At 33.3% G+C, this 26,412-nt stretch overlaps 1 long non-coding RNA gene across 2 annotated transcripts in view; it reads left to right on the forward strand.

Annotated features, from left to right (window-relative positions):
• Positions 1–26,412, forward strand: part of LOC136852440 (uncharacterized) — a 134,522-nt gene that overhangs the window by 99,536 nt on the left and 8,574 nt on the right. The gene's annotated exons all lie outside the window — the stretch shown is intronic.

Here is a 26,412-nt window from a genome sequence, read left to right on the forward strand (position 1 = left end):
GCAAGGGGACTAAATATCAAAAGGTCTTGCGTTCACATCCACCTACCAAAAATGTTAATAAAGCGGAGAGACGCATCCTCTGATGAATCAAATGAATGGGTATTCAAGCACGCCAGGTTAAATCGTTCAGTTTGACAAATGTATCCTTTGGTCGAAATGCCAGGACTTTTATACAGCCTTGTTGCCATTAGACTTGTTTTGGTGTTATTTTTTCTCCTTGTATCCTTTTACTTTTTTCTGTGTCTCTATTATTTTTCTTTTTTATAATTTGGTAAATACTTTCGGTGCGTATTGGTGGTTATTTTCCCCAAATACCTTTGACTTTTACCTATTTTATGGTCTCGGTTTAAATATAAAGGCCAACGCCTGAAACAATACGTTTCCATTATATGTCAGAAGATACGATATCCGAGAGCCTCTGCTTTTCAGAATTCGACAGTGTCGAATGTATCGTTTTAGGAGTTGATAACTATGTAACCTCAGGGCTGGTGCGTGTTTCCACAACATATTTGTTTACCTAGATGTATTTTCTAGGTCACAGGTAAACTGAAAGGTCATTCTTTCATTTTTTTTATTTGGATGAAACTTGGTACGCAGGTGTCATAAAGCATGGTACACTAGTTTTCCAAATTACTGATAATTTTGACCTTTTTCTTGAGCACAAATAAATTTGAATGCCAGAAATGTCTTTTTCATCATTCTGTTATCTTCACATTCATTTTATTTTTCTACGATTGTGATGAATCTTAGAAATTATCTCGAGGGTTCGTAATTATTTAACCAAATAATTATAACACTCCTTTTTTTAAGATTGCATGTTTAAAGGTCCCAAATTTTCTCTTAGCTTTTAGATGAAACAATGCGAGTCGTATGTCGTGATGATAACTTTTAAATGTAGTTGTGATATGAAATTGAGGTGATGAATACCATAATCTATTCGTCAGAACGGATGTACTGTAGAGGAAATCTACTTATTGATATACTTTAACTTTGGGTCACTACTCTCGTATAATCATTTTACTTATTATACGAGGCTTATCTCTCTCTCTCTCTCTCTCTCTCTCTCTCTCTCTCTCTCTCTCTCTCTCTCTCTCTCTCTCTGATATGACAGGTACACAGACGCACGCAAGCACACAGTCATGCTTACATTATATGATAACTGAAGAGGCCATGCAGGGGCTTAAAATCCAGCCTAACTTATTGCACCACTCTCTCTTCAGATTCATCATTGCATTTCATACATTAATGGCGTCATCAATAAAATCTCTCTTTCACCGGCAAATAAGTAACGATAAATTACAGCCATCGGTCCATCTATTGAATCGTCGCAGAGATTAATGAACGTAATAAGAAGTTAGCTGGATTTCTATGACTTCAATGCTCCGCCTGATGAGCATGTTTCCTTTAATGGAAATAGAAGACCTCTTTTATTCCCCACTCGGGCTCTTTACAGAGCCTAAAGAGTATTTCAGAGTCGATGGGACATAATAAAGAGGCTGCCCAAGAGATTCATTAGGGACGGACTATCCAAAGGGTTTTATTTCATAATTATTACTTGTACCCCAGAACCTTTTACGAAATTATTCACGGGCTGGTATGAGGAGAGATTTCGTTTGTTGGTTGTGATTGTCAGGCAAACTGATATATATATATATATATATATATATATATATATATATATATATATATATATATATATATATATATATATATATATATATATATATATATATATATATATACACACACACAAGTGACGAAGGATCATCCCTGTGTAAGAGAACTGGATGATTTATGCTCGTATCAAGAAAAATCCATCGAAATGCTTTCGACCTGAGCAATGAATCATATGCTGTAGATTTAGTTAATTGGCCGTGCTAGGTTGCACAGAGGGTGGAGAAGAACTTAAGGTTAGAATCCTATATCCAAGCAGCTTTAAGAACTGTTGAGACAGTTTCTTGATAAAGTTATGATGGGAAAAGCAAATGTTAAGTAACAAACATTCTACTATAATATTTATTACTGAATGTTGAAAACTTTTATGACTTGATATAAAGGCCTTGGGGCATATTTTTCTGATATTAGAACTAGTTAAGTAAGGTAAACCATAATATTTCTGGGAAGTGTATATCAGTATGAGATTATGAGACGATAATATAATAATAATAATAATAATAATAATATAATAATAATAATAATAATAATAATAATAATAATAATAATAATAATAATAATAATAATAATAATAATAAAAGGAGGCACATAACTGGAATGTTATATAAATAACTTGGTGGATCACTGACTCTGGAAAATTAAATATCAGTAAGTCTCACAGAAAAATTGGATTGTGATAAAAAATAGGGGTCAAGCAAAGCGACCTAGCTTATGTAATGACAAATGAACATTAGAATTACCTATAAAAAGGACAGCAAGCAAAATTGAATAATTAAGGCGAAAGTAATATAACCGTCTCACATTTAAATTAAACAATCGCAGAATATAACTGTTTACGTTTAAATCTAAAATATCTGAAACTGTAAAGAGCCTTCATAAAAATGAAGCAAGGCAACAGATTTCAAAATCATTGGAAAAAACTCATTCATATTTTATCTGGCAGAGTATCTCGACTTTAAAGTCTGCTTCGAGCTATTAAATTTTAGTATTTAACCTCTCCCACTTGGAATATTATTGAAGCAGCAGCCGGCGGGAAATAAAAAGCCAGAGTGATCTCAAACGCTCAATCCAAAAATAATATGCGTGGTCATAGAAAAAATACATCTAGAAATTCAAAAATATTCCTTAATACAAAAAAATATATGCACATAATGGCAAGTTAGCCACGCCAAATGAAGAAAGATCGATCCTTGGGCGAACATAATATATTCCTTATGAGTTTTTTATTTAAACCAGGTCTTTGCCTTTCTGGATTGTGTATTTCCAATTTCAAAGAGAAACTCTAATATATTTCCGAAGCCACTGTAAACTTTTTCGCATCTAAACATTTTTCGTGTTGCGATACTCGTCGGGATAAAGTTATTTTTCACAATATTGCACAAACGATATTGCGTAGTACGAAGCATTTGCCGTTTCGATTGGAAATGAACGATATTTGTTTTTTTGGGGAAAACTTTCCAGTAGCTAGATCGTGTTGTATAGTGTGGATCCATCTGAATTTGTATCTAACATGATATTTAATACAAATTGTAAAATACGTATTTATAATATCAAGGTTAGATTAAATGGAGTTATAAATGGAAATGAAATAGACAGTTTAAAAGTCTAGGTGTAAAAAAATATGCACGAGTGCTCGCGGCAATGTTGATTAAAGGGTTATCGGCGGATTTTGTACCAGAAATTGATTTCTGAGCTCTTCCAGCAATTTTTATTGCTGTGCTGTGATAATATATAAAGGAATATAATCAATGTATTACCTTTAGTGAAACGGGGTTGGGGAACGGGAGTATGGACCAGATTAAATACTTCTTACAAAGCCATTTCAATCAAACTACCACTTATTTATCTTGATCCACAGAGCCTCATTATTCTGCATTATTTCCTTAATTCCTTGACCATTATTAATCGGATTTCCCTTCGTGCAATTTTAACTAATTACAATATGATTTATTTTCTGGCCTTATTGATGTCCCGGCTATATGCTGAATATTTCTGAATATTGATTATTACAGTTTCACTCGTCAGATATCAACCTTCAAGTGAAGCAATTTCGATGAAATTAATGCATAAACATATTTCACAAGCTGCGTTTCGTTTACTGTTGCACTAACATCTGCATGAAGGGTCTAAAACCTTCGCAAATACATTCACGCGGTATTGCTGTTCAGATGATCACTAAATCGATGTCATTAATACCCAACAAGAATTCATGATAAACTTATTTATTTCCTTCCGTATTCGTACATTATTCTATCTCAATAACTTCATGTTATTTTCAGCAAATGAAATTCACATCGGTACACAACATCCCATTAAAAATCGTATTTTTATTATACGCTCAGCGTTCATTACTACACTAACTTAGACACAGGTTATGTATGTATGTAAATATATATAAATATATATATATATATATATATATATATATATATATATATATATATATATATATATATATATATATATATATATATATTATATATATTAATATATTTATATATATATATATATATATATATATATATATATATATATATATATATATATATATATATATATATATATATATATATATATATATATATATATATATATATATATATATATATATACAGTACATACATACATATATATATTTATATATATATATATATATATATATATATATATATATATATATATATATATATATATACATACATACATACATTACAAAAATCTCAGGTTCTGTTAAAAATAGCGCCGGAATCCTGTGGAGCGCGGCATTTCGTCTCGGAGGAACTTTATTTTCAAGGAGATTGCTCCCCGAGGGAGGAGCAAATTGTGACCCAATTTCAGGTCCTTCTTCCCTTGCACCTAATAAGAGAGAGCAAGCAGGAGACCACCAGGGAAGCATCCTCATCTAATCCTCAAGATGCGCGGGATATCGCTCCTGTGACATCTTCAGTAGATTGCCGCCGTCGTTGTCCGACTGTATTAGATTTGAGAGAGAGAGAGAGAGAGAGAGAGAGAGAGAGAGAGAGAGAGAGAGAGAGAGAGAGAGAGGGCCGGTGGGGAGGGAGGGAGAAACCGAGCATTTCTTGTGGACATAGAGGAAGAGATGAAATTATGAAACTGAAGGAAAATACATTTTCTGTTTTTTATATGCATCTTGCGTTTTCTCATTCGAGTCGGTCAAAGGTGTGTTCAGTGAAGGTGCTGAAGTTAGTAAGATTTTCACCACAAACACACATGGACCCATACACGCACACACACACACACACATCACCAAGCAGCCCACTCTAATATTTTTCTCCTCTTACAACTCTAGGCTTATCAGCAAGGCATTAGAATTATTTTCACGTGCTGCACAAATCCCCTTTCTTGTATATGGTCTTGGCCTGGATTGATACTAAGGGACTCTTAAATAGCTGAGCTCATTCTTCAAGTTTAAATCATCCAAATTTGAAGTCCTACTAAAAGCCCACGTCATACTAGAACCTCAAGTCATACTTGAGTCTGCTCATGAGCTAAACTGAAGTCATACAGAAAGCTCAAATCACCCTAATTTGAAGTCATATCATACTAAAATTCTACATCATACTCGAAGTTCAAGTCATACTTGAAACTCAGTCGTGCTCTAAACCAAGTCATACTCAGGTCCAAGTCATGCAGGGAGATCGAATCACTTTAATTTAAAGTCATACTAAAATTCCACGTTATAATCGAACCTCAAGTCATACTTTGAATTCAAGTCATACTCGAGTTCCAAGTCATACTCGAAGATCTGGTCACTCTGACATGAAGTAGTAGTCAAGGACCGAAGCCCAAGGCAGCCTGAACTGAATTCATCCTGAAGTGCAAGGTCGTACTTGGAATACATTTATATATTTATTAGTTTTATATTCATATGTGTATTTATAAGTTTATCTACTGATATGAGAAGAACCAAAATGTTAAAAAATCTTGGTGTTTTGAGTATAACAGAGACAGTATTTACTGAAGCACTTGATTTCCTAAAATTCTTCATTGGCAAATATCAAATCATATCAGTGATATTTAAACCTTATGAATGAAAAGGAAAAATAATATCCATAAAACGTCTTCATTCTCTCCTTCAGAAACTAGTGTAAAGGCCACTTTCGACTTTTAACGATGCTATAATTGTTCTCTTGGCAGTTAAGTAATGGATCAGGCGATCACGTGATACGTAAACCCGGTACTGAAAACTGGATTGGTCCAGTTATTTATTCCGAAAAGGATACTACTAGGGCCATCTATTATCACCTGGAGAATTACACTTTGTCAAAACAGAAACTGTTGTGTCTTCTATAAAAGGCAAAGTAAAATTTGCAGATACCTGAAGACGAAGGCTGTGAGATATATATTTGATTTGGTAAAATATTATGATTTAAGTAAAGTGTTTAAAAAAAAAATCACACGATAATTCATAGTGTTAGCTTTTTTATGACAAACGACTCGGGCAATACTGTGCGCGCATCCAGAATGACCAACAGCGTTTTTAACCGGTTACAACTTATTACAGATTCATAAGCTTCTGTTAGGAAGTAAAAACAGAGAGATAAGATTGGATTTATGTATACTCTTACTTTCCATCTTGATAAATAAGATACAGACACCATGAGGTATATTTTTAGTCATTTCCCTCTTCTGAAAATCTGTAAAGGTTTGTATTCCTGACCCCAAGGGTAAAGAAGGTGAAAGACTGCCACCCTTTGAAGTTTCCGCTGGACGAAATAAATACCTGAAAGCCAAAAGAACGAATAAACTTGGCAATGAAATCGTAAATACCAGTTCATAAACTGACAAATACTATTGGCAAAGTAAGAGGCATCGTGACAAACGACAATTTTATTGAGATGTTTTACATTACTTTGAACGCAACAGTGTTGGCTATCCTGATGGCAAATACCAACGGGATTTAAATGTATTATTGCTTTTATTTAATTTCATCCGATATTAGCTAGCCCAAGGAATATTGTTGATGCAAAACTATTTTTCTGGATGTATCATTCTATAAGGTTTTGTCTTTCTTAGCAGCATCTCTGAATAAGAAAAGTTTAGCCAAAATAAAATGTAAAGGAATCGTAATGTTTACCTTTAGTGGCAACTGAAAAGTCAAAAGTACCAACTCCTGAAAATCTCAAATTAGATGAACAAAAGTTAGGGTGTCCCTTCATGAGAGATTTATTGAACCAAAAATACTAGATTATTAAAAGTTTCCTTTTTAGTATTTAATTCTGGCTAAGAATAGTTAATTATCAATGTAAAATAATCCGCAAGACCCCCTTGTTATGTTGGTAACCCTACTTCAACAAGTTTTATATATTTATTTATGCCAAAAAGGATACTATTAGAGCCATCTATTGGCCACTGCAGAATCACTCTTCGTCAAAACATAAACTATAATGCCTTCGATAAAAAGCAAAATAAAATTTCCAGATTTGTAAAGGCGACAGCTTTGTTCTATATATTTTATGTATTAAAATATTAATAAGTAATTAAAGTGTTTCTTTGAAGAAACACTGCGCAAGTTAATTTGCGAAGTTAGTTTTGATATGATAAAGACTGGGACTACAGGAGCGCGCTCAGCCAGTATGACCAACAGCCTTTTTAACCGGTTACAATTTATTACAGATAAATACACTCCTGTTCGGGGCCAAAAACAGAGAGATACCATTGGAGTTATCTACGGTTTTATTTTCTATCTTGATAAATAAGATACAGACAACATGAGGTATATTTTTAGTTATTTCCCTCTTTTCAAAATCTGTAAAGGTTCGCATTCCTGGACCCAAGGGCAAGGAAGGTGAAAGACTGCCTTCCTCTGAAGTTTTCTCTTGACTTAATATATACCTGAAAGCCAAAAGAACGAATAAATTTGGCAATGAAATCGTAAATACCAGTTCATAAACTGACAAATACTATTGTCAAAGTAAGAGGCACTATGACATATGACAATTTTACCTAGATCTCTTAAATTACTTCGAACACAACTATGTTGGCTATCCTGATGGCAAATACCAACGGGATTTAAATGTATTTCTTTTATTTAATTTCTTGTGGTATTAGCTAACCCAAGGGATACTGATGATGCAGAACTATTTTACTGAATATATTATTCTATAATGTTTTGTCTCTCATAGCAGTATCTCTGAATAAGCAAAATTTAGCCAGAATAAATGAATCACAATTTTTGCCTTTAGTGGCAACTGAAAAGTCAAGAGTGCCAACTTCTGAAAATCTAAAGTTAGAGGAAAAAAGTCAGGGTGTCGCTCTGTGAGAAATTTATTGCACAAAAAATACTAGGTAAATAACAGTTCCCTTTTTCGAATTTAATTCAGGCTGAAAAACGTTCATTATCAGTGTAAAATAATCAGCAAGAGCTTCTAGCTACGTTGGTCACCATACTTCAACAATTTTGATATATTTATTTTTTCCGAAAAGGTTACTACTAGAGCCATCTATTGGCCACTGGAGAATCACGCTTCAGCAAAATAGAAACTCTTGTGCTTTTGATGGAAAGCAAAATAAGATTTGCAGACATGTACAGGAGACAACTGTGTCTTGTGTATTTTAAACTTTAAAATATTTATAAGTAATTAAATTTTTTCTCAAAGAAACACTTCACAATTTAATTCACGAAGTTAGTTATGTTATGATAAACAAATGGGGCTACAGGTGCCGCACATCCAAAATGGCCAAAAAAGTTTTTAACCGGCACAACCTATTGCAGATAAATACATTTCTGTTCGGGGCTAAAAACAGAGTGTTTGGATTGGACTTATGTTTAATGTTATTTCCTATATTCATAAATAAGATACAGACACAGTGTGGTATATTTCTAGAAATTTCTCGCTTTTCAGAATCTGTAAAGGTTCGTATTCCTGGCCCCAAGGGTAAGGAAGGTGAAAGACTGCCATCCTTTGAAGTTTTCCCTCGACGAAATAAAATGCACGAGAGCCAAAAGAACGAACAAAACTGGCAATAAAATCGTGATCATCAGATCATAAACTGACAAATACTATTGTCAAAGTAAAATGCTTTATGACATATTAGAATTTTACTCATTTTTTACATTACTTCGAACACAACACTGTTGTCCATCCTGATGGCAAATACTACGGGATTTAGAATTAGTATTTCCTTTATTTAATTTTTTGCGATATTAGCAACCAAAGGAATATTGTTGATGCAAAACTATTTTACTGAATATATTATTCTATAAGGTCTCTGCTCTCATAAAAGCATCTCTGAATAAGCAAAATTTTGCCAAAATAAAATGCAAAGGAATCGTAATTTTTACCTCTGGTGGCAACTGTAAATTCAAGAATACCAACTTCTGAAATTCTTCAAATTAGAGGGAAAAAAGTCAGGGTGTCGCTTCATGAGAGATTTATTGAACAAAAAATGCTAGATTAATAACAGTTCCCTTTTAAGTAATTAATATACTGAGAAAAGTTTATTCTCAGTATAAAATAATCCGCAATAGTTTCTTATTATGTTGGTCACCCTACTTCAACAAGTTTGAACTATTTTTTTCCAAAAGGATACTACTAGAGCCATCTATTGGCCACTGGAGAATCACTCTTCGTCAAAATAGAAGCTATTATGCTTTCGAGGAAAAAGCAAAATAAGATTTGCTGACATGTACAGGCGAACGCTGTGCCATATATATTTTAGTTATTAAAATATTAATAAGTAATTACAGTGTTTTGTTTTAAAGAAACACTTCACAAGTTAATTCACGAAGCTACTTTTGATATGATAAACGACTGAGACTACAGGTGCGCGTTCATCCAGTATGACCAACAAGATTTTTAACCGGTTGCAACTTATTACAGATGAATACACTTCTGTTGGGGAACAAAAACGGAGAGATTGGATTGTATTGATGTACAATGGTATTTTCCATTTTGATAAATAAGATACAGACACCATTTGGTATATTTTTAGTTATTTCTCTCTTTTTAAAATCTGTAAAGGTTCTTATTCCTGGCCCCAAGGGTAAGGAAGGTGAAAGACTGCCATCCCTTGAAGTTTCCTTTCGACGAAATAAATTCATGAAAGCCAAAAGAACGAATAAGCCTGGGAATGAGGTCGTAATTACCAGATCAAACGCTGACAAATACTATTGTCAAAGTAAGAGGCATTATGAAATATGACAATTTTACTTACATTTCTTATATTACTTCGAACACAACAATGTTGTCCATCATGGTCGCAAATATCAACGGGATTTAAATGCAGTATTTCCTTTATTTAATTTCTTGCGGTACTAGCTAACCCAGGGAATATTGTTGATGCAAAACTGCTTTACTGAATATATTATTCTATATTGTTTTTTCTTTCACAACAGCATCTCTGAATAAGCAACATTTTCCCAGAATAAAATGTAAAAGAATCGTAATGTTTACCTTTAATGGCAACTAAAAAGTCCAAAGTACCAACTTCTGAAAATCACAAATTAGGGGAACAAGAGTGAGGGTGTCGCTTCATGAGAGATTTATTGAGCTAGAAATAATAGATTAATAATAGTTTCCTTTTTAGTATTCAATTCAGGCTGAGAAAAATTCATTCTCGTAAAAGATAATCCGCAAGAGATTCTTTTTATGTTGGCAACCCTTCTTCCGCAAGTTTGATCTAATTATTTTTTCAGAAAAGGATACTACTAGAGCCATCTGTTGGCCACTGAAGAATCATTCTTCACCAAAACAGAAACAATTGTGCTTTCAATGAAAATGAAAATAAGATTTGCAGATATGTACACGAGGTAGCTGTGTCATATATTTTTTAGGTAATGAAATATTAATAAGTAATTAATTTTTTTTATTGAAGAAATACTTTACAAGTTAATTCGCGGTTAGTTTTGATACTGTGACTACAGGTGCACGCGCATCCAGCATAACCAACAACATTTTTAACCGGTTGCAACTTATTACAGATAAATACACTTCTATTCATGGCTAAAAAAGGAAAGATAAGATTGGATTTATGTACAATATTATTTTATATCTCAATAAATAACATACAGACACCATGAGGTATATTTTTAGTCATTTCCCTCTTTTCAAACTCTGCCAAGGTTCGTATTCCTGGCACCAAGGGTAAGGAAGGTTAAACACTGCCATCCTTCCAAGTTCTCTCTCGACGAAATAAATGCCTGAAAGCCAAAAGAACGAATAAACTTGTCAATGAAACAGTAATTTCCAGTTCATAAAATAACGAATGCTATTTTCAAAGTAAGAGGCACTATGAAATATGGCAATTTTACTTAGATTTCTTATATTACCTCGAACACTACAATGTTGGCTATCCTGATCGCAAATACCAACGGGATTTAAATGTAGTATTTCCTTTATTTAATTTCTTGCAATACTAGCTAACCCAAGGAAATGTTGATGCAAAAGTATTTTACTTAATATGTTATTGCATAATGTTTTCTGTCTGATAGCAGCATCTCTGAATAAGGAGCATTTTCCCAAAATAAAATATAAAGGAATCGTAATGTTTACCTTTAGTGGCAACTGAAAAGTCAAAAGTACCAACTTCTGAAAATCCCAGATTAGATGAACAAGAGTCAGGGTGTCGCTTCATGAGAGATATATTGAACAAGATGTACTAGAATGTTATCAGTTTCCTTTACAGTGTTTAATTCAGGCTGAGAAAAATTCATTCTCGTGAAAAATAATCCGTAAGAGATACTTTTTAAGTTGACAACCCTTCTTCTGCAAGTTTGATCTAATTATTTTTCCGAAAAGGATACTACTAGAGCCATCTGTTGGCCACCGGAGAATCACTGTTCACCAAAACAGAAACCATTGTGCTTTTGATGAAAATGAAAATAAGATTTGCAGATATGTACATGCGGTAGCTGTGTCATATATTTTTTAGATATTAAAATATTAATAAGTAATTAATTTTTTTATTGAAGAAATACTTTACAAGTTAATTCGCGAAGTTAGTTTTGATATGATAAACGACTGTGACTACAGGTGCGCGCGCATCCAGCATAACCAACAATATTTTTAACCGGTTGCAACTTATTACAGATAAATACACTTCTATTCGTGGCTAAAAAAGAAAAGATAAGATTGGATTTATGTACAATATTATTTTATATCTCAATAAATAACGTACAGACACCATGAACTATATTTTTAGCCATTTCCCTCTTTTTCAAATCTGTAAAGGTTCGTATTCCTGGCCCCAAGGGTAAGGAAGGTTAAACTCTGCCATCCTTTGAAGTTTTCTCTTGACGAAATAAATGCCTGAAAGCCAAGAGAACGAATAAACTTGGCAATGAAACAGTAATTACCAGTTCATAAAATGACGACTACTATTTTCATATAAGAGGCACTATGAAATATGGCAAGTTTACTTAGATTTCTTATATTACCTCGAAGACAACAATGTTGGCTATCCTGATAGCAAATACCAACGGGATTTAAATGTAGTATTTCTTTTATTTAATTTCTTGCGATACTAGGAAATTTGTTGATGCAAAACTATTTTACTTAATATATTATTGCATAATGTTTTCTGTCTCATATCAGCATCTCTGAATAAGCAGCATTTTCCCAAAATAAAATATGAAGGAATCGTAATGTTTACCTTTAGTGGCAACTGAAAAGTCAAAAGTACCAACTTCTGAAAATCCCAGATTAGATGAACAAGAGTCAGGGTGTCGCTTCATGAGAGATATATTGAACAAGATGTACTAGATTGATATCAGTTTCCTATACAGTGTTTAATTCAGGCTGAGAAAAATTCATTCTCGTGAAAAATAATCTGTAAGAGATACTTTTTATGTTGGCAACCCTTCTTCTGCAAGTTTGATCCAATTATTTTTTCCGAAAAGGATACTACTAGAGCCATCTGTTGGCCACCGGAGAATCACTGTTCACCAAAACAGAAACCATTGTGCTTTTGATGAAAATGAAAATAAGATTTGCAGATATGTACACGCGGCAGCTGTGTCATATATAGTTTAGTTATTGAAATATTAATAGTTGTTAAAGTTTTTCTATTGAAGAAACTTATTACAAGTTAATTCGTAAAGCTAGTTTTGATATGATAAACGACTGGGACTACAGGTGCGCGCGCATCCAGCATAACCAACAACATTTTTAACCGGTTACAACTTATTACAGATAAATACACTTCTATTCGTGGCTAAAAACGGAGAGATAAGATTGGATTTATGTACAATATTATTTTATATCAATAAATAAAATACAGAAACCATGAGGTGTATTTTTAGTCATTTCCCTCTTTTCAAAATCTGCAAAGGTTCGTATTCCTGGCACCAAGGGCAAGGAAGGTTAAACACTGCCATCCTTCGATGTTCTCTCTCGACGAAATAAATGCTTGGAAGCCAAAAGAACGAATAAACTTGGCAATTGAATCGTAATTACCAGTTCATAAAATGACAAATACTATTGCCAAAGTAAGAGGCACTATGAAATATGGCAATTTTACTTAGATTTCTTATATTACCTCGAACACAACATGTTGGCTATCCTGATCGCAAATACCAACGGGATTTAAATGCAGGATTTCCCTTATTTAATTTCTTGCGATATTAGCTAATCCAATGAATAGTATTGATGCAAAACTATTTTACTGAATATATCATTCTGTAAGGTTTTCTGTCTCATGGCAGCATCTCTGAATAAGCAAAATTTAGCTAAAATAAAATGTAAAGGAATCTTAATTTTTGTCTTTAGTGGCAACTAAAAATTCAAGAATACCAACTTCTTATAAACTTAAATTTGATGAACAAAGGTCAGAGAGTCGCTTCATGAGAGATTCATTGGAAAAAATGGTATATTATTGGCTGTTTCCTTTTCATATTTAATCCAGGCTGAGAAAAGTTTATTATCAATGGAAAATAATCTGTAAGAGCTTCTAGTTACGTTGGTAATCTTACTTCAACAAGTTTGATCTTTTTATTTTTTCCGAAAAAGGATACTACTAGAGCCATCTATTGGCCACTGCAGAATCACTCTTCATCAAAACAGAAACTATTTTGCTTTCCATGAAAAGCAAAGTGAGATTTGCAGATATGTACTGGCGATAGTTGTGTCTTATATATTTAATCTTTAAAATATTTATAAGTAATTAAAGGTTTTTTTAAAGAAAGACTACACAATTTAATTCACGAAGTTAGTTTTGATATGATAAACGACTGGGACTTAAGGTGCGCGCGCATCCAGTATGACCAACAAAGTTTTAAACCGGGACAACTTATTGCAGAAAAATACACTTCTTTTCGGGGCCAAAAACATATAGATAGGATTGGATTTACGTTTAATGTTATTTTCTATCTTGACAAATAAGATACAGACAACATGTGGTATATTTTTAGCCATCCCTCTCTTTTCAGAATCTGTAAAGGTTCGTATTCCTGGCCCCAAGGGTAAGGAAGGTGAAAGACTGCCATCCTTTGAAGTTTTCTCTCGACGAAATAAATGCACGAAAGCCAAAAGAACGAATAAACCTGGCAATGAAATCGTGATTATCAGTTCATAAACTGACAAATGCTATTGTCAAAGTAAGAGGCATCATGAAATGACAATTTTACTCAGTTTTCTTATATTACTTCGAACACAACACTGTTGCCTATCCTGATTGCAATACCTACGGGATTTGGAATTAGTATTTCCTTTATTTGATTTCTTGTGATATTAGCTAATTCAAGGAATATTGTTGATGCAAAACTATTTTACTTAATATATTATTCTATAAGGTCTCTGCTTTCATAAAAGCATCTCTGAATAAGCAAAATTTTGCCAAAATAAAATGTAAAGGAATCGTAATTTTAACCTTTAGTGGCAACTGAAACTTCAAGAATACCAACTTCTCAAATTCTCAAATTAGAGGAAAAATCAGGGTGTCGCTTCATGAGAGATTTATTGAACAAAAAATACTAGATTATTAACAGTTCCCTTTTAAGTAACTGATACAGGCTGAGAAAACTTCATTCTCAGCATAAAATAATCCGCAAGATCTTCTTGTTATGTTGGTCACCCTGCTTCAAAAAGTTTTAACTCTTTTTTTTTTTTCCAAAATGATACTACTAGAGCCATCTATTGGCCACTGGAGAATCACTTTTCGTCAAAATAGAAACTATTATGCTTTCGGGGAAGAGCAAAATAAGATTTGCTGATATATACAGACGACCGCTGTGTCGTATATATTTTAATTATTGAAATGTTAATAAGTAATTAAAACTTTTTTTTAAGGAAACACACCACAAGTTAATTCGCAAAGTTAGTTTTATTATGATAAACGGCTGGGCGTACAGGTGCGCGCTCATCCAGTATGACCAACAACATTGTTAACTGGTTACAACTTATTACAGATAAATACACTTCTGTTGGGGGACAAAAACAGAGAGATTGTCTTGAATTTGTGTTTAATGCTATTTTCTCTCTTGACAGATAAGATACAGATACCATGACATAAATTTTCAGTCATTTCCCTCTTTTCAAAATCTATAAAGGTTCATATTCCTGGCTCTAAGAGTAAGGGAGGTTAAGCACTGCCATCCTTCGAAATTTTTCTCTTGACGAAATAAATGCATAAAAGCCAAAAGAACGAATAAACCTGGCAATGAAATCGTAATTACCAGTTCATAAACTGACGAATACTATTGCTAAAGTAAGAGGCACTATGACATATGACAATTTTCTTAGATTTTTGCATTACTTCGAACACAACAATGTTGGCTATCCTGATGGCTAATACATACAGGATTTAAATGTAGCATTTCTTTTATTTAATTTGTTGTGATATTAGCTAATCCAAGGAATATTGTTGATGCAAAACTATTTTACTGAATGTATCATTCTATAATATTTGTCTCTTATAGACAAAATGTTCCCAAAATAAAATTTAAAGGAATCGTAATGTTTACCTTTCTTGGCAACTGAAAAGTCAAAAATACCAACTTCTGTAAATCTCAAATTATGGTAACAAGAGTCAAGGCGTCGCTTCATGAGAGATTTGTTGAGCAACAAATAGTAGATTAATAATAGTTTCCGTTTTAGTATTTAATTCAGGCTGAGAAAAATTCATTATCGTGAAAAATAATCCGCAAGAGATTCTTTTTATGTTGGCAACCCTTCTTCCGCAAGTTTGATCTAATTATTTTTTCCGAAAAGGATACTACTAGAACCATCTGTTGGCCACTGGAGAATCACTCTTAACAAAACACAAACTATTGTGCTTTCGATGAAAATGAAAATAAGATTTGCAGATATATACAGGCGGCAGCTGTGTCATATATATTTTAGTTATTAAAATATTGATAAGTAATTAAAGTTTTTTATTGGAGAAACACTTTACAAGTTAATTCGCGAAGTTAGTTTTGATACTGTGACTACAGGTGCGCGCGCGCATCCAGCATAACCAACGTTTTTGACAGGTTACAACTTATTACAGATAAATACACTTCTATTCGGGGCTAAAAACGGAAAGATAACATTGTATTTATGTGCAATACTATTTTATATCTCGATAAATAAAATACAGAAACCATGAGGTATATTTTTAGTCATTTCCCTCTTTTCACAATCTGCAAAGGTTCGTATTCCTGGCACCAAGGGTAAGGAAGGTTAAACTCTGCCATCCTTTCAAGTTTTCTCTCGACGAAATAAATGCCTGAAATCCAAAAGAACGAATAAATTTGGCAATGAAACAGTAACTACCAGTTAATAAAATGACGAATACTTTTTTCATAGCAAGAGGCACTATGAAATATGGCAATTTTACTTAGATTTCTCATTTTACCTCGAACACAACTATGTTGGATATCCTGATCGCAGGTACCAACGGGATTTAAATGTAGTATTTCCTTTATTTAATTTCTTGCGATACTAGCAAACCCAAGGAAATTTGTTGATGTAAAACTATTTTACTAAGTATATTATTCTATAATGTTTTGTCTCTCATAGCAGCATCTCTGAATAAGCAAAATTTAGCCAAAATAAAATGTAAAGGAATCGTAATATTTACCTTTAGTGGCAACTGAAAAGTCAGAAGTACCAACTTCTGTAAATCTCAAATTAGATAAACAAGAGTCAGGGTGTCGCTTCACGAGAGATTTATTGAACAAGAAATACTGGATTAATAACAGTTTCCTTTTTAGTATTTAATTCAGGCTGAGAAAAATTCATTCTCAAAAAAATAATCCGTAAGAGATTCTTTTTATGTTGGCCACCCAGCGAGTTTGATCTAATTATTTTTTCAGAAAAGGATACTACTAGAGCCATCTATTGGCCGTTGGAGAATCACCCTTCACCAAAACAGAAACTATTGTGCTTTCGATGAAAATGAAAATAAGATTTGCAGATATATACAGGCGGCAGCTGTGTCCTATATATTTTAGTTATTAAAATATTAATAAGTAATTAAAGTTTTTATTGGAGAAACACTTTACAAGTTAATTCGCGAAGTTAGTTTTGATATGATAAAGACTGGGACTACAGGTGCGCGCGCATCCAGCATAACCAACAACGTTTTTAACAGGTTACAACTTATTACAGATAAATACACTTCTATTCTGGGCTAAAAACGGAGAGATAAGATTGTATTTATGTACAATATTATTTTATATCTCAATAAATAAAATACAGACACCATGAGGTATATTTTTAGTCATTTCCCTCTTTTCACAATCTGCAAAGGTTCGTATTCCTGGCACCAAGGGTAAGGAAGGTTAAACTCTGCCATCCTTTCAAGTTTTCTCTCGACGAAATAAATGCCTGAAAGCCAGAAGAACGAATAAATTTGGCAATGAAACAGTAACTACTAGTTAATAAATTGACGAATACTATTTTCATAGTAAGAGGCACTATGAAATATGGCAATTTTACTTAGATTTCTCATTTTACCTCGAACACAACAATGTTGGGTATCCTGATCGCAGGTACCAACGGGATTTAAATGTAGTAATTCCTGTATTTAATTTCTTGTGATACTAGGTAACCCAAGGAAATTTGTTGATGCAAAACTATTTTACTGAATGTATTATTCTATAATGTTTTGTCTCTCAAAGCTGCATCTCTGAATAAGCAGAATTTAGCCAAAATAAAATGTAAAGGAATCGTAATATTTACCTTTAGTGGCAACTGAAAAAGTCAAAAGTACCAACTTCTGAAAATCTCAAATTACATAAACAAGAGTCAGGGTGTCGCTTCACGAGAGATTTATTGAACAAGAAATACTAGATTAATAACAGTTTCCTTTACATTGTTTAATTCAGGCTGAGAAAAATTAATTCTCATAAAAAATAATCCGTAATAGATTCTTTTATTGTTGGCAACCCAGCGAGTTTGATTTAATTATTTTTTCAGAAAAGGATACTACTAGAGCCATCTATTGGCCGTTGGAGAATCACCCTTCACCAAAACAGAAACTATTGTGCTTTCGATGAAAATGAAAATAAGATTTGCAGATATGTACAGCCGGCAGCTGTGTCATATGTATTTTAGTTATTAAAATATTAATAAGTAGTTAAATTTTTTTATTGAAGAAACAATTAACAAGTTAATTCGCGAAGCTAGTTTTGATATGATAAACGACTGTGACTACAGGTGCGCGCGCATCCAGCATAACCAACATCATTTTTAACCTTTACAACTTATTACAGAAAAATGCACTGTATTCGGGGTTAAAAACGGAGAGATAAGATTGGATATATGTACAATCATATGTTATATCTCGATAAATAAAATACAGACACCATCAGGTATATTTTTAGTCATTTCCCTCTTTTCAAAATCTGTAAAGGTTCGTATTCCTGACACCAAGGGTAATGAAGGTTAAACACTGCCATCCTTTTAAGTTTTCTCTCGACGAAATAAATGCTTGAAAGAAAAGAACGAATAAACTTGGCAATGAAACAGTAATTACCAGTTCATAAAATGACAAATACTATTGCCAAAGTAAGAGGCACTATGAAATATGACAATTTTACTTAGATTTCTTGCATTACCTCGAATACAACAATGTTGGCTATCCTGATCGCAGGTACCAACGGGATATAAATGTTGTATTTCCTTTATTTAATTTCTTGCGATATTAGGTAATTCAAGGAATATTACTGATGCAAAACTATTTTAATGAATGTATTATTCTATAAGGTTTTGTGTCTCAAGGCAGCATCTCTTAATAAAAAAAATTTAGCCAAAATAAAATGCAAAGGAATCTTAATTTTTGTCTTTAGTGGCAACTGAAAATTCAAGAATACCAACTTCTTTTAAACTTAAATTAGATGAACAAAAGCCAGAGAGTCGCTTCATGAGAGATTCATTAAAAAAAATGCTATATTAATGGCCGTTTCCTTTATCATATTTAATTCACGCTGAGAAAAGTTTATTATCAGTGTAAAATGATCTGCAAGAGCTTCTGGTTGCGTTGGTAACCCTACTTCAGCAATTTGATAATTTTATTTTTTCGAAAAAGGATACTACTAGAGCCATCTATTGGCCACTGCAGAATCACCCGTCATCAAAACAGAAACTATTTTGCTTTCCATGAAAGGCAAAGTGAGATTTACAGATATGTACAGGCGATAGCTGTGTCTTATATAATCTAATCTTTAAAATATTTATAAGTAATTAAAAAAATTTTTAAAGTAACGCTTCACAATTTAATTCACAAAGTTAGTTTTGGTATGATAAAGGACTGGGACTTCAGGTGCGCGCGCATGTAGTATGACCAACAAAGTTTTAAAGCCGTCCAACTTATTGCAGATAAATACACTTCTTTTCGGGTCCCAAAAACATATAAGTAGGATTGTATTTAGGTTTAATGGAATTTTATATCTTGATAAATAACATACAGACACCATGTGATATATTTTTAGTCATTCCTCTCTTTTCAGAATGTGTAAAGGTTCGTATGCCTGGTCCCAAGGGTAAGGAAGGTGAAAGATTGCCATCCTTTGAAGTTTTCTCTCGACGAAATAAATGCACGAGAGCCAAAAGAACGAATAAAACTGGCAATGAAATCGTGATTATCAGTTCTTAAACTGACAAATACTATTGTCAAAGTAAGAGGCATTATGCCATATGACAATTTTACTCAGTTTTCTTATATTGCTTCGAACACAACACTGTTGTCTATCCTGATGGCAAATACCTACTGGATTTAAAATTAGTCTTTCCCTTATTCAATTTATTGCGACATTACAGTAGCTATATAACCCAAGGAATATTGTTGATGCAAAACTATTTTACGGAATGTATTATTCTATAAGGTCTCTGCTCTCATAAAAACATCTCTAAATAAGCAAAACTTTGCCAAAATAAAATGTAAAGGAATCACAATTTTTGCCTTTAGCGGCAACTGTAAATTCAAGAATACCAACTTCTTAAAATCTCAAATTAGAGCAACAACAGTCAGTGTCACTTCATGAGAGATGTATTGAACAAAAAATACTAGATTAATATCAGTTCCCTTTTTCGAATTGAATTCATGCGAGAATAGTTGATTATCAGTGTAAAATAACTGGCAAAAACGTTTTGTTATGTTGGTGACCCTACTTCAACATGTTTGATTTACTCATTCTGGAAAGGATACTACTGGGGCAGTGGTTCTTAACCTTATTCAGTGGCCGTAACCCTTGATATCTCAGAGAACTTTCTCGTACCCCTATCCAATATACTGTAAATACAATACAAACATATGAAAATGATTAGTGATACAAACTTTGCTGAGAAATTATTAGATGTATTCAATTACTAAACAAAGATACTTTTTTTTATTTAAAATGAAGTGTCAATTAGGTGGTTACCATGAATGCACATTATAACAGTAATTATGAGTAATACTGTATACTGCACACCAACACATTTTTAGTGGTTCCTTTGTTTTTGCTTCTCATTTATGATGATGTTCAAACGAGGTTCTTTCTTTGAAACTGCCAGACTCATGTTATCGCTTGTATCCAAACGGTTTCTGGCTTTTGTCTTGATGTGTAGGATCGTTGAAAAACCTGCTTCGCATAAGTATGTAGTTGCAAATGGCACGAGGAACTCCAAAGCAACTGTGGGAATGTTTGGAGTTGTCCACACCAAAATATATCTTGGAAAATACATCTTTTACTTTCTCATGGTAAGTATACAGTACCATCGCACTGGTTATTATGTCTTGTACCTCCAGGTTTAAGGTTTCATGCCCCTTCGGGGTACAGATACCCCAGGTTAGGAACCACCGTACTAGGGCCATCTATTGGTCACTGGAGAATCACTCTTCGTCAAAATAGGAACTACTGTGTCTTCGATAAAAGGCAAAATAAGATTTGCAGATACGTAAAGCCGACGGCTTTGAAATATAAAGTCTAATTACTAATATATATATATATATATATATATATATATATATATATATATATATATATATATATATATATATATATATATATATATATATATATATATATATATAAATTAAAGCATTTTTGAAACAAAAAACTTCACAAGTTATTGTGCGTAGTCAGTTTTGATATGAAAACTGATGTAAATAGTAGATGAGCGCGCATCCGGGATGACCAACAACGTTTTTAAGCTGCTCCCTACTCATCAGCACTACTGATGCATCATTTTTTACTCCGAACATTTGCTAACTTTTTATCTTTAAAGAACATTTTCTGGTCATAAAATGGAATGATTCATATATTCCTGACTTTGCCTCTGTAGATATATTGGTATTAACTTTCGCATCTCCTCGGTTTCCATTTAACCTCGTAACCTACTCTTGCTGATATATAACTAATTGCTGTTGTGTCTTATCGCTTTACCCAATCAGTATTGAACCATCTGCAAACATCGGCTATCCTAAACTTTGTATATGTATCTAATAATCATTACCTGCCTTTTGACACCACTCCATCCAAGAAGATATTGAGCAAGTACGGAGACGTAACATTCTTTATCCCGTGTCTGATATTTTTTCCAAACAGTTGGCATCTCGTCTACATGTTCCACAGTGTACAGTTCTCGCTTAAAAAATAAAATTTTGCAAAATCTCATCATTGCTTTCGACAACTCTTCACCCTGTGACATTGTTTTCCCAATGATTCTGTCACAAATTTTCCGAGTTTGATTTTTGTCACAGATAACTGTTCGGTTTATTTTCAAACCTTTCAGTTAACTAATTCATAACAAACCCCAGATCCAAGCGCCCTCTTCCTTTTTACTAAACTTAAGCTGTTCTTCCCTTAGCAACATTTTCTTCATCTCTTATTTTCGTCCGTGAAAATCCTGCCAAACACTTTCCTGGGGAATGGTCTGCCCTCATAATTCTTCGAGTTGCCTCTGTCAAATTTCCCTTCTTATAATTGCTTTAATATTCCTACCAATCATCCGTCCAAAACTTTCCTCTTACCTGGACGTACTTAGAAAACCTTTGACATCAACTCAAACACATTTTTACCACAATGCAACATCATCTCACGTATAATCCCAAACTCACTCAGTGTTTCCATCTTCAGCCTGTTTTAATTGCTTTCTTTATATCCTCTAAATTAATTTTCGCAAGTGATCTTAAAATTTACTCTGACCCTTTCCACTTGTACATACTTCAGCTGTTCCTTTTGTATCTTCCACATTCAACACATTTCTAAAATACTCACTTCATCGACTCAAGTATGCATCCAATTCAGATAGAATTTCTCAGTGTGTATCATTTAACGTTTTTCCCCTGCATTTTACACTCCTGTTGGATAAGTTCATGTTGCTCCATCGTGTTGTCCTTCACCTCCTGACCTTTAATTTTATTAATTTCCTTATTTTCTTGAAGCTCTTGCTTTTTGTCGCTTAATAATATTTTAAAACAGCCTGTCGTAATTGTATCTGGAAGATGTATGAAGGTTATATTTTCTATGTTAAATGTTCAAATAAAACCTAATGTACGTGGTGATAACGAAAATTTCTGGTTGATTTGCATAGAAAATATTATAGCAAATTTTCATAGCTAGCTTCCGTTGGTAATGATTTGGTTTTATTGCCGTAGGCTAAATTAAAATGGCATATATTAAGATACCAGAGTTCATAAAAGCTGTAATAAGTTTTATTGAAGCAAGCACAGGGAAAATGTCACGCCAGCGCAATTTAGTAATCATAATCCCTGATCATAAAAAGACAAATAGATAAAGGTCGTTAATAGACCCGTGTTTTTAATACGAACATTGCTTGAGGGACCAACGCTGATTGGCGCAGTTTTTCTCAGCCATAAAAGTAAGAGTCAGCAGCTCCAGCAAGGACATTTTTTTGCAGTTTGCAAGTCAGAAATAAGAAAATAATGACAAACTGCCGGAAGCGAAGCAAAAATAACAAAGACTAAACGTAGCATGGGGAGCGCAGGAGATAAAACGTAGCAATATATTAATTTCTGAATGTAATAAAGTAGTTCCATTATTAATAATGATTATACAAAGAAGAATGGTCTGTTTTATAGCAACATTATTATATTCATTTTCAGCTGAAACATAAACCCTCTCAGCTACAGCTATTAAATAATTATTGTTCAGTGCCCAAATCAGATATATTCCTTTTATAAATATTACATGCTTGTTACTTTTCCAAATAAGTTTGTCTTCAATGTTCAGTAAACCAGGCTCTGTCTTTTTCTGCTGATTCTACACTTTCGAAAGAAGTCACCTCTCTAGTGTGTTGAAAAAACTTTCATTTTAAGAATCAACAGACTCAAAGTCCTTCTAAAACTGTGGTTTACATAGATGTGAAAATCACTCAACATTATATTAAAGTCTTCTTTAAGGGGAGTCTGGTCTGTTTGAGTGAGTACAAATCAGGCATCATAATTAGGGGTCACAACTTGACGAGCAACAGCGCTGGTGGTAAGACCAAGGAATTGTTAGAATTCTCTGTATAATCAATTATCTTTTGCTCATTGCCAAATAAAATAGTGATCAGTAAGAGAAAAAGAATTTATAAACTCTTTATGGCAAGATCTGAAATTACCTGTAAACAAAAGAGGTCTTTCTTTCATTTTCCTGTATCTTAGCTAAACTTCACACTTCACAAACTTGTTTAATTTTTAAATCAAAAAGAACCTCATTATTTTTCAAATTAAGAAAGCTTGTATCTTCATGTTTTTGTAATCTAACTCTCTCTTCTGCCTTTAACGTGATACACATCTGCTCAGTAAACCTGCATTTCTCACACATATTACCCATCCCCTCTTCTGAACCTCGTCAGAATCATTAGTCTTAATATCATCAATGTTCGCGATACTCAGCCCATCCCTTTGAATTAAGATTAATTTTGGTAGCTAGTCTGGTATCCAGCTCAAGGTTTCATCACATATCTATAATAATGGTAGTGTATGGAGATGCATCTCATGAATTTGTGTGTAATGAACTATTCATTTTAGCTGTTTGTTAATAATAATGACTGACTTTAAATGTTATTTTTTAGAAGTAGGCTTATGTAGTTGCAGGTAGTGAATTTTATTTAACATTTATTTTTCATATAAAAACCTCAACTAAGCATGAATTCACTCCTTTACTTGAAGCGACAAAAGAATTAATGCTTTTATTCTTCGAGAAGTCATGAAATATCCCATTGAATGCCTTGAAATCACAAAGTTCCTACTCACTGTGAAAATCTGAAAGGGAAAACTGGCGTTTGATCTTCGTCCTTTGAGGCAAATTCAACAGGAGCTCATGATATTGAATGCTAATGATGGATCCGGTAATTCAGTGAGGGGGCAGAGGAGCTGTTTTTACGACCGGGTTATTAGGGAATTCGTACCTTATTCCGATCGTTCGTGTTTTAGACATGCTCTAATCCCTGTGAAGCTATTGACAATCGTCCTCGAACTCCCGGAGGGAAAGTAAAGGTAAACACCGAACATCGGTTTGCTCTCTCTGGCCTGTCCCTCAGATATCTGGTATGTGGGCTGAGGTACAGTACGTTTTGGATGGATTAAATTCAATTAATCGTTATGTGAATCGAACATAATATATACGGTACATACAGATATATGCATTTCTTAAAACATGAACGTCGTTAAATTGATATTAACTGCACAGACATTTTATAATATATTTAGCTTAATAGATTTTCATTATTTAGAACAGAATTTGATGCTAAGCGTTAATATTCTTGATTATTATTGTAAACTCCAAACCAACTCAAATACTCTCTCTCTCTCTCTCTCTCTCTCTCTCTCTCTCTCTCTCTCTCTCTCTCTCTCTCTCTCTCTCTCTTATGGGGGAATGGGGGGAATATAATTTTGATGATATGTTTAGCCTGAAAAGACATTAGATTAACTAAACATTCTATGTATAGTTTCCTTAAAAACCATACACATTGTATAAATTAATAAAAGGGGTAACAAACCCTTTCATATTTTTAGTTACTCATTTGTCAACGAGATTTGAAAAAAGAGATGGAAAATCTCTCTGCATATGATTAACCAGACTCTTACAGTGACTATGTAATTAAGCCCTATGAGCTGTTCAAATACCATGCTGTTTACTTAAGGCCTGTGAATCATTCCTACGAGAGTAACTCTTTTACATTTGCAATTTTTGGATGTCTGTGTTGTCTCTGACTCTTGACTTGTATTAAATACCTTCAGAAAAATAGAATTTCCACCTAATTTTTACTAACTAATCTGCTAGTCACATTCTACGGATCAATGATAAGGTCATTCATTGAAAGCTTAATTTCTCACTATTCTGATGAGTGGTATCTGATGTTTCCTGAAATCCTTTGGAAATACGAAATGGGAACTGAAATAAAAAATGCTTTAGAGGTGATTTATGTATTTTAGATAACTTTGCATTTATATGACCCGATATTCCGTCTCGTCGAACATTTGTAAGAAATTTATGCTTTTCTCCTTTTTATTTAATGTTTGCTTCGTTAGTTAGTAAAGAGAAGGCTGTAGATCAAAACTATTGCTTAACGTTTTATGTAGCATTGACAGTCAATCATTGAGCAAATAAACAGTAAAAAATGATTGTTTAGTTGAAATAAAAGATTTATTTTAAGTGAAAATCTATGCATCCTTCTGAAAACCTTTCTCCATTAATTCCCCCACATTACCGCTCAGTTTTTCCTCTCGAAATCCAGTAGTGTTCCTTAGCCCTTTTCCTTTCACCCCCTCTCAATCTCCCCCTTTTTTTTTTTACCAACCCCTTTCCATTTCTTTCATTAGAAGAACGTTACAAATTCTTTCTATTTCCGGAGCCGTGAGGAGCGCTGCATTTCAATGAACTGCGCTAGGACAGTCGAAATTCTTGGGATTTCACGTTTCTAGTTCAATGTTGTCCTTCCTGTGTTGGAAATCAAAACCAATTTAAGATTGTTTTTTTTATTTTAGTACGTAGAGTAATTTGTTGGTAGCATTAAGAGGTTTTTATGATGGAAATGGAGTGTGTGCCAGTATTTATTGTTTGAAATCTGACTGATCTGGTGCATGAAAGTGGAACTTGGATTACACTTTTCTTATGGTCAGTACCTGTTGTAATCCTCGAGGCTAAGTTTTGCTGAAAAATAAATATTTCTTTTAATACACTGTAGAGATCGTGTGTGGAGCCCCTATGTTCCAAAACTATATGTAATAAATTCCTTGTGACAGAGGTAAAGGGACGCTACTTAAAGAAGTGAGTATATAGTTGTTGAATTTTCATAAAACAATAAATAACTCTAAGGCATTTCGAAATGTTAGACCATCTAGTAACAAGAAATACTAATA

Source organism: Macrobrachium rosenbergii, chromosome 25 (assembly GCF_040412425.1).
Source record: "Macrobrachium rosenbergii isolate ZJJX-2024 chromosome 25, ASM4041242v1, whole genome shotgun sequence".
NCBI classification, from domain to species: Eukaryota; Metazoa; Arthropoda; class Malacostraca; order Decapoda; family Palaemonidae; genus Macrobrachium; species Macrobrachium rosenbergii.